This window comes from Rattus norvegicus, chromosome 5, assembly GCF_036323735.1.
Source record: "Rattus norvegicus strain BN/NHsdMcwi chromosome 5, GRCr8, whole genome shotgun sequence".
In the NCBI taxonomy this organism is placed as follows: domain Eukaryota; kingdom Metazoa; phylum Chordata; class Mammalia; order Rodentia; family Muridae; genus Rattus; species Rattus norvegicus.
Window position 1 is genome coordinate 139692125 of NC_086023.1, and position 10517 is coordinate 139702641.

Consider the following 10517-nt stretch of genomic DNA (forward strand, 5'->3'; position numbering starts at 1 on the left):
CAAACTCTGGTCAACTCAGATGGGAAGAATCTCAAAGAAGGCAAGTGTGAATATAAATTAAGAAGCAAGCTTAACTGGTTTTGTCGAGTGATGTATATACCCTGTTTGGAGAGATTCTTTGACCCAAAGGGCTTGGTCAACAATGGCATCCCAAAACAAGGTAGGTTCCAAAGGAAAACATTAGCATTGGACATTGAAAGTCGAACACTAGGGATTTTGCTCCTGATGTTACCTAGGTGGTAGATGAGATGATCTCAAGCAGCAAGCCTCTTAGCTCAGCATGCAGAGGCTGGAGAGATAGCTCAGTGGTTAACAGTACTGGCTGTTCTTCCAGAGGCCCTGAGATCACTCGTGTCAGTTGGCTCATGCACAGCTCCAACCCCAGAAGATCTGATGCCTTCTTCTGAGTTTCTGAGTTCTGTGGGGGCATGCATACTTATTGCATACATTCACACAGGCAGCACACATAAGCATGAATAAATTTCTTTAAAACTTTAAAGATTAGCATTGCAACAATGTAACCAGCCAGCTTCTTTCTTCTGTGCCCTGGCCTCCCCATCCTGCTGCCATGTCTTTCCCCCACATAATGAATTGAAAGCAGAAACCAAGCCTGAGAGTCATATGGAACAAAGTGGTAAGGGGAAACAGATGGCTAGGCTGTCCTCCAGTCCCGGGCATCAAGCTGTACCTACCTCTAGACTTCCCAACTATGTAAGCCACAAACTCTGTGTCCTTATACCATGTTAACTGCTCCAAATAAAGACTTATCCCTGACTAATAGAGAAAGAAAGGGGATGTGGAAATGGTTAGTGTGTTGTATTTGTTGTATTAATCAGGGTTTTCTGAGGTCTGTGTGTGTGTATAAATAATTGGCTTACAGGCTATGGTCCGGTTATGGTGGTCTTCAATAGTCCACAAGGCTCAATGCTTCAGCTGATCTTCAGTCTATGTCCAAAGCCCAAAGAAGTAGGCTCTAAAACCAGTGAAGGAGAAGAGAAAACAACTGAGTCAAGAGCAAAAGCTTCCTTTATATAAACTGCCACCAGAAGGTGTGGCCCAGATTTAAGGTAGATCTTCCCACCTCAAAAGATCTGGATATAGGGTGGATCTTCCCACCTCAAATAATTCAATCAAGAAAGAAAAATCACTCACAGGTATACTGACTCACTTGAGTTTTAGTTCATTCCAGATGCAGTCAAGATGACAACCAAGAAAGTCTTACACATTTTTCTGATGTGATTGCATGCTGGCCCAACAAATGTCTGGAGGCTGGTTCAAATGCCTGGGTTCAAGCTGCTCTCTGCCTTATTAGCCTCCTGAGTAGCTAGGACTGCAGGTATGTGTCACAAACCAAAACACCCCGTATTTTTCTTTATGAATTAATCCAACTCTGATTTCTATAAATAACAGTTTCTGTGAGGGTATGGCCTTCAAAACTCCCCAAAACTTTGTTCCACTCTAGACTCACGGTAAAAAATTAGGCTTCTGCTGGGTCCTGCTAAGACTTCAACCCCCAGTGAACTAGACTGTTGGGGGGAGGGCGGCAATGGGGGGATGGTTGGGAGGGGAACACCCATAAGGAAGGGGAGGGGGGAGGGGGATGTTTGCCCGGAAACCAAAGAATTATTATTACGTATTAAATAAATTTAAAAAAAAATTAGGCTTCTGAATCCAGAAAGTTAAAGATCAGCTCTGGGGCCAGAGTGAATTCCTTACAGTTCTAAGCACTCCTGAGAGGCCAGATGGATTTCTGAAACCACTTCCATGCATGGCGCACTGCTTTAGACCTGAGAGGAAGACAGAGGGAGAAAAGTGGCATGCTGTTGGAGTTTTAGAGAGAGAGAGGGAGAAAGAGAGAGAGAGAAAGAGAGAGAGAGAGAGAGAGAGAGAGACATGTCTCATGTGTGTGGGTGCATGTGTGTATATGGCTGTGTATACATGTGAGTTCATATACATGTTGCATATGCATGTATGTACATATACATGTGAAGGCCCAAGGATGACGTTATGCAAGTTCTTTCATAACGTTATTCCAGTTATTCATGGAGGTTCGGTCCCTTGATTAGACCCAGAGTTCACTGATAGGGCTAGCAAGGCCAGTTGGCTTGTTCTGGGGATTCCCTCTCTGCCTTCTGGGTGTTAGGATTGGAGGCAGATTGCCATACCCACCCAGTATTTATCTGGGTGCTGGGGATCTGAACTCTGGTCCGTATGCTTGCAGAGTGTATTAGCCAGGGTTCTTTAGAAGAACAAACTCAATAAGAAGAATATAATGGGGGTTGGGGATTTAGCTCAGTGGTAGAGCGCTTGCCTAGCAAGCGCAAGGCCCTGGGTTTGGTCCCCAGCTCCGAAAAAAAAGAAAAAAGAAAAAAAAAAAGAATATAATGTACTACATTCCCTTCTGTTTAAGTAGTAACAGTTGTTTTACTCCGGAGGCTGACAGCCCAGCAGCTGTTCTGTCTTTAATGCCGGGCGCCTCATTTTCTTGGAGTAGTCCCACAGTAGCTGTCTTACTGCACAGGCTGGCAACCCAGTAGTTGTTCAGTGGGTGCCTAAGCAATCCCAATCTGGTGCCAGAAACCTGGAAGGTTCTTGGAGAGCCACTGGCTTCAGTAATAGAGGCCTGAAAATGCTGGTTCTGACATCAGGGAAGGAAGCACCACCACCAACAGAATAAATCAATGCAGCAGCTGAAAGGCAAGCTGAACAAGCAAGAAGGACGGCCCTGGAAGCAAAGGCAGCTAATTGTCCTTCTTCTGCCAAGAAGTGCCTACCTGAAGTGGCCTACCACAATCCTAGTGGGTCTTCCCAAGTGAATTGAGGCAATAAGACGAGAAGCCTTTTGGACAAATCAGAGTTCTCTAGAGTCACAGAACTTATGGAATGTCTCTATATATTAAGGGAATTTATTGTAATGATTTACAGTTTGTTGTCCAACTAACCCAACAGTGGGCAGTTGTGGATGGGAAGTCCGAAAGCCTAGAAGTTGCTCAGTCTATGAAGCTGGTCTTCTGTAGAAGTCGGTTCCAACAGATGTGCTGGCAAGTAAGTGCCAGCAGTCAAAGAGGATCAAGTCTTCCTTCTTGCAATGTCCACATATAGGCCTGCAGCAGAAGGCGTGGACCAGATTAAAAGTATGTACCACCAAGCCTGGATCTTGGATTGGCTTTTTCCAAGGCTGATCTTGAACTCAGAGGTCTGCTTGCCTCAGTCTCCTGGGAGTAAAGATGTGTAATACCCTGCCTGGGCCTAAGCTTTTCAAGACCACTATGCCTCAAGATCTGCATGTCAAAATTTGGGTCAAGATTCATGTCTTCCAGCTTCAAGATCTGGATCACAGGTGTGCCCTCCATTTCTGGATTGTAGTTCATTTCGGATGTAGTCAAGTTGACAAGTAGGAATAGCCATCACATTCCCTATTCAGGTGATTCTAAGCTGGGGCAAGTGACATTAAAACCAACCATCACACATTGCAAGAATTTTATTCACTGAGTTACCTCCCTAGCCCAGGTTATCCTTAAATTCACTATGTGTCCCAGGCTCACTTCAAACTCTCAGTCCCTCTAAATGGGATTACAGGATGGTGTCACCATCTCTGCTCTTTTTTAAAACAAAAACAAAAAAACAAAAACAAACAAATGAACAAACAAACAAAAAACAGGTTCTTACCATACAATTCTGGCTGAGCCAGAACTTGACAAGTAGACCAGGCTGGCCCCAAACTCACAGAGGTCCACCTGCCTCTGCCTCTGCCTCTGGAATGCTGGGATTAAAATGTGTGCCACCACTCCTTATGTTTCTCTTTTATATTAAATATTTTATTTAATGTGTGACTATAATACATTTTGATAGACAGTTGAGTTATTCTCATCTTTTGGGTGCTTTGAATAGCAGTGTACAAACAGAATGTGGAAACTCACACTTGGAAGGCTGAAACAGGAGGATTTCTGTGAGTTCAAGGCTAGTTTTGGGGTACAAAATGAAACCCTCTTTCAAGACAACCACAACACAACTTAGTGCAGTGTGTTTTTAGAGTGTTCTTTCGGGTCTTTTGAGGTTTAGGTCTACAGGTGACCTTATGAATTAATTATACGACAAGCCTATATTTAATTTTTTGAGGAAGCATCTTAACTATGTAACATTCCCAACAGAAGTTTTTCTAAAGGCAAGTGTGATAGGGCTCAAAATTGTGTTTAAAGACAATCCAGAAACCAGAGTCAAATGGACTAGGGCTGCCGTGTCATCAACCCATTTCTACAACATCTTGGGCAAGATGTAATGAGGACGGGATTGGGGACAGCAGCAAGAATACAGGAAGAGGATGTGGATGCAAAGGCGGTTGTTACTGAGGTAGGGGTGAAGGGAATTGACAGTTGATGACTATTGAGGGGACATGGGCAGAAGACAAATAAGGGTGTTGGTGGGACTCTCAGATTTCGCATCTGGAACAATGATTGGCAGTCTCCAGACGGGGGCTGAGTATCTATAGTTCAAGCTCGGACACATGGCACTTCAATTACAAGCTGATTGTAAGCCGTGGGGCAGACACCTGCTGTCTCAATGCACAGCCCACATCCCTTTGCCCTTTCAACCTGTAACAGCATGCCTGTTTCCTGTTTTGTTTTGTTTTGTTTGAGACACAGTTACACATAGGCTGGCCAGGAACTTCTGTGAGCCTCTTCGCATGGTTAATCTCACTCTTTTCCCCATGCCTCCACCCTTTTTAGGTTGTAGAGCCATCCTTCATCTGTGTGTGGTGAGGTCTTTAGAGAAGACCTGTTCTCAGAATAAGCAGTCATTTTTCTGACAGATTGGTTTGACTCAAGCCCTTGGGAAGAGCCCAGAAGATCATGTGTGGATCCCAGACATTGAAGAAGCTGTAATGTTGCCTTGGAGACCCCAAGACGTTCGAAATGCCAGAGCCATGGGCGATCTGCTGAGGAAAGCTGCTAACGGGGAGTGGAACCAGCCCAGGAGAAAGAAGTTTGTCGCAGTCAACAAAGGTGGAAAAGGAGTTGGAGACCTGGAGAGCACTTTGACATCAGACACGGAGACGCAGACTTTGGAGTTTGTCTGGCTGTTTTCCTGTCTTGCTTTGGGGATTACAGTTACGTGATTGAATGAATGTCAGAAGAGACTTTGAACTCTGGACTGTTAACATTGTTGAGACTGCTATAGACAGTGGGGACTTTTGAAGTTGGACTAATTGTATTTTGTTTAGGTATAGCCCCCATAGACTCATATGTTTGGACAAGCCTGTGGGGACCAGGGAGTGGAATGTGATGGTTTGTATATGATTGGTCCAGGGAGTGGCACTATTAGAATGTATGGCCCTGTTGGAGGAGGTGTGTCACTGTGGGTGTGGGCTTTAAGATCCGCATCCTCGCAGCCTGGGTATTTATCTCCTGTTTGCCTTTGGAATTAGATGTAGAACTCTCAGCTCCTTTTGCACCGTTCCTGTCTGGATGCTGCCGTGCTAATGAACTGAACCTGTGAACCTGTAACCCAGCCCCAGTTAAATGATGTGCTAAGGAGAGTAACCTTGGTCACGGTGTCTGTTCACAGCACTAAAACCCTAACTAAGACAACAACCAAGGCTAGCAATCACACTGAGACCAAAATTTTAATCTAATTAAGTTTCAATTTAGCCCAGACCATGGCATACACCTGTGATCCCAGCAGGCCAGAGGAGAATGCGTGAGGATCAGAAAGTTTAAGGGCAACCTGAGCTACATTATAGAGAACTTACCTAGCATGTGCAAAGCCCTTAAAAAGAACTTAGCTACTTATGGTGGATGAGTATGCAGTAGAGAGTACTCAGGTAGACTTTTGACCTACATTGGAAAGTATAGTGGAGTATTAATCATAGAATGTGGTTTGGAGTCAGCCTGATCAGGGTTTGAATCCCAGCTCCACTTATCTCCCTGAGTCAGAGAACTGAAAGATTGGAAGGGCAGTTGGCTCATGGTGTGCTGTACCACAAGGAGAGAGAGGATGGAAGGGCCACAGTGGGGTCACTGGTCCACTGCGTTTGGCAGTGTGGTGGTTTCAAACAGGATGGGCCCCATAGGCTCTGACTCTTAAATGCTTGGCCCCCAGTGAGTAGAACTGTTTGGGAGGGATTAAGAGGTATAGCCTTGGGGTTGGGGATTTAGCTCAGTGGTAGAGCGCTTGCCTAGGAAGCGCAAGGCCCTGGGTTCAGTCCCCAGCTCCAAAAAAAAGAACCAAAAAAAAAAAAAAAAAAGAAAAGAGGTATAGCCTTGGGGCTGGAGAGATGGCTCAGTGGTTAAGAGCACTGACTGCTCTTCCAGAGGTCCTGAGTTCAAATCCCAGCAACCACATGGTGGCTCACAACCATCTGTAATGAAATCCGATGCCCTCTTCTGGTGTGTCTGAAGACAGCTACAGTGTACTCATATACATAAAATAAATAAATAAATCTTTAAAAAAAGAGAGAGAGAGATAACCTTAACCAGGTGTGGCGACTCACACCTTTAGTTCCAGCACTTCAGAGGCAGAGGCAGGTGGATCTATATGAGTTTGAGGCCAGCTAGGTCTACAGAGTGAGTTCCAGAACAGCCATGGATACAGAGAAATCCTGTTTGGAAATAAATAAATACATAAATAAATAAATAAATAAATAAATAAATAAGGTGTGGCCATGTTGGATGAGGTGTGTCACTGGGGGGTGGGCTTTGAAGTTTCGAAAGTTTACAGCAGGCCTTCTTTGTCTCTGCCTGTAACTTGCAGACTGTTGAGCTCTCAGTAACTGCTTGAGCAGCATGCCTCCCTGCCTGTTTATCTGCAGCCACACTCCTTTTCATACAGATTACAAGTCTAATCCTCTGGAACTGTAAGTAAAAACCCAGTTAAATGCTTACTTTCACAAGTTGCTTTGGTCACAGTGTCTTTTCACATTGATAGAATAGCAACAAGACCACAACTGAGAGACCGGGAGTGAATGAAGACAAGAAGTATTGTCTGGTGTGGTGGCTTAGGCCTTTAAATCCAGCACTCGGGAGGCAGAGGCCGGCAGATCTCTGTGAATGAAAGACCAGCCACAAAACCACACCAAAACAAAACCTGAAAAGAAGTGTAAGATGTGGTGGGGGCTAGGTGGGGTGGCTCATGCCTGTAACCTCAGCACTCAAGAGGCTGAGGCTAGACCATTGCAAAGTAGGGCTAGCCAGGGCTATATTCTAACATCCAGTTTCAGAAACCCCCAAACCAACCGCTCCTCCCAAATGATGGTGTAAAATCCACACCAGGTATCAGAATGTCTTCAAAGTAAATAAACCAACCTACCCACGTTACATGGTACATACTCAAATACTTAATGTTAGTTCTCAGAGGGAGTACTTAGAAAAACGGGGCTTGAAAACCCCTTCTGTAAGAGGTCCTTAGAGTGGTGCCTGGCCCAGAGAATTCGATCAACAAGTAATTACTCCTGTAACTAATATTGGTGGGGGACTAATAATGACAATAATTAATAGTAGTTGGGACTAACTAGGAAATGAAATTATTTTGCTGCTTGGTTTTCTGCTTGAGACAGAACCTCATGCAGTCTAGGCCAGCCTTGAATTCACTAGGTAGCTGAGGCTGGCCTTGAATTCCTGATCCTACTGCATCTACCTTCCAAATGCTGTGATTACAAGCCTACATCACTATTCCAAGCAGGATGGGTGGAAATAAAGAAGAGATGAAATTTATCCCAAGTCCTTTGGCTCAGATAGGACAGAACCGAAGCCTGCCGGACTCCAGACATCAGCCTTGGGGAATTAGGATGTGGGAGCTCGAGAGCGGGAAGTCTCAAGAGGAAAGAAAGGCTTAAGGACGGTTACTCTGGGATCGAAATCTACTCCTGCTTTTTGCTCATTCCCACAAATCTGGATTCCTGCCTTCTCTCCTCTGTGCCCGCTGTCCCCTTCTTGCCAGGTCCCTTGCCGCTGGTCCTGAGTGTATCTCCTCTGATCTACTGATCCCTGCTTCCTGTCCCACTCAACCACATCTCAGACTCAGGAAAGCAATTGAAATCGAATTTTAAAAGGGCTTTTAAAAAAAATTTATTTATGTCTGCTTTTGAGGGGGATCTAGAGCAGGTGAGCAAACTAAATATTCTGGCAGACAAGAGGTAATGGACAACGTAAGAAAAAGCTGCAGGGCCGGAGAGGTGGCTCAGTGGTTAAGAACACTTATTCTTCTTGCAGAAGATCTGAGCTCAGTTCGAGCACTGGTGTTAGGAGGTTCACTAACACCAGTAACTCCAGCTCTAGGGGATCTGATGCCCCCTTCTGGACGCCTAAGGCATCGTTCTCTCATGTGCATACCCACAAACCAACATACATATACACAATTAGAAATAAAAGTGTTGGGGGCTGGAGAGATGGCTCAGTGGTTGAGAGCACTGACTGCTCTTCCAAAGGTCCTGAGTTCAAATCCCAGCAACCACATGGTGGCTCACAACCATCTGTAATGAGATCTGATGCCCTCTTCTGGTGTGTCTGAAGACAGTTATAGTGTACTTACACATAAAATAAATAAATATTAAAAAAAAAGAAATAAAAGTGTTTGTATTCGTTTGTTTACTTGTAACAGGGTCTCATTATGTAGCCCCGGCTCCTCTTTGATAGGAGCTGGGACACAGCAGTGGAGTTGTGAGAAGTGAGACAGTTGGTGACGTTGAAAATGCCTAAAATCAAGGTTTTAGTTGGATGTGCTGGCACATGCTTGTAATCCCAGCACTTGAGAGACAGAGGTGGGAAAATTGCCATAGAATTGAGGCCAATTTGGGATACACAGCAAGTTCTAGACCAGCCAGGGTTGTGTAGCAAGACTCTGCCCAGAAAAGACCAAGGGGGGTTGGGGGGAATCAAGAGTAAAATTTGTAGCAATTGATTTTGGCAAAGTATAGGAAATGGTTCTAATTGCAGGTCCCAAGACAGTAACAGATCCTGAAATCATTGGGATGCTTGAACAAGCTTGCATTTTAAAAAATGGAATGGGATAGCACAGACTACCAGAGGGAAATGGAGTAGACTGCACAAAGCAAGATTAAAAGTATTGTAAAGTTTGTTTTAGCCCTGTGTATATCAAAATGTGCTCTGGTCACAGTGTAAGATTCATTTAGTGATTTATTATTTATTTTTGTTTTATGTGTATTGGTGTTTTACCTGCAATGGATGTATAACTGGGGATGTAGAATCCCCTGGAGTTGGAGTTTACAGACAGTTGTGAGCTGCTATGTGGGTCCTGGGACTTGAACCTAGGTCCTCTGGAAATGCAGCCAGTGTTCTCAACCACTAAGCTATCACTTCAGTTGTAGTTATTTGTTTTCGATTTAAACATTTTTTTTTTTTGGTTCTTTTTTTAGGAGCTGGGGACCGAACCCAGGGCCTTGTGCTTCCTAGGTAAGCGCTCTACCACTGAGCTAAATCCCCAGCCCCGATTTAAACATTTTTATACAATATATTTTGATCAAATTCTTTCCCCTCCCCCAACTCCTCCCAGCTCCCCCCACTTTTCTACTCACCCAACTTCATGTTCCTTCTTTCTCTCAAACAACAACAAAACAACCCAAAAACTCAAAACAAACAAACAAAACCCCAACGAAACAAAACAACAACAATAACAACAACAAAGAGACAAAGGGTGCACACAAAACTGTGGCAATCCATTTGTATTGGCCAGATATTCCTAGACATGGGGCCGGCAACACTCCATGGGAGAAAACTGATTTTCCCTTTCCTAACATACCAATTGCAAATTACATCGTGGCAAGGGCTGGGACTTAAATCCACTTCCTCTTTTCCATGTTGTGATTTTGCTCAGTTTGAACTTGTTCAGGTGTTGTATAGATTGCCACAGTCTCTGTGTGTTCCTTCATATATCAGGTATGATACTGCAAAATTGCTTTCTTGAAGACATCCCCTGCCTCTGACTTTTTTTTTTTTTTCCGGAGCTGGGGACCGAACCCAGGACCTTGCGCTTGCTAGGCAAGTGCTCTACCACAGAGCTAAATCCCCAACCCCTGCCTCTGACTCTTACAATCCTTTTGCATCCTCTTTCTGGTAGATCCTTGAGCCTTGAGGGGAGGGGCTTGATGACGACATCCCACAAGTCTCCTGGGCTCAGCACGTAGTCCAGGTGTGGCTCTCTGTGTTAACCACCGTTTACTGTAAGATGCTTCTCTGCTGAGTTGAGCACTGACCTGAGTCCCAGCAAAGTGCATAGAACTAATTTCTTGTCACGGATACAGTGAAGAATTCTTTCCTTTTTTTTTTTTTAGCCTTTACTTTTTTATTCTTTGTGCACAAAGAACGGCATGATCGGTTTCACTGGGTAGACAGTCGAATACTCCATTCAGGTCACTTAGTCCAACTTAACGAAGCCTACGTCCTTCGCGTACTCACGGAAGTACTGACGGCTCAGACCGTGGTGGTTAGAACAGATGCGTGGCAAGTGCGAGAACCCTGGCCGAACTTCCGCGGGTGACTTCAGTAGAGCTACTGGTGACCCAT

At 44.6% G+C, this 10517-nt stretch overlaps 1 pseudogene; it reads right to left on the bottom strand.

The window, feature by feature from the left end:
• Window positions 1–10368: 10368 nt before the first annotated feature.
• On the bottom strand, window positions 10369–10517 carry Rps29-ps10 (ribosomal protein S29, pseudogene 10; annotated as a pseudogene).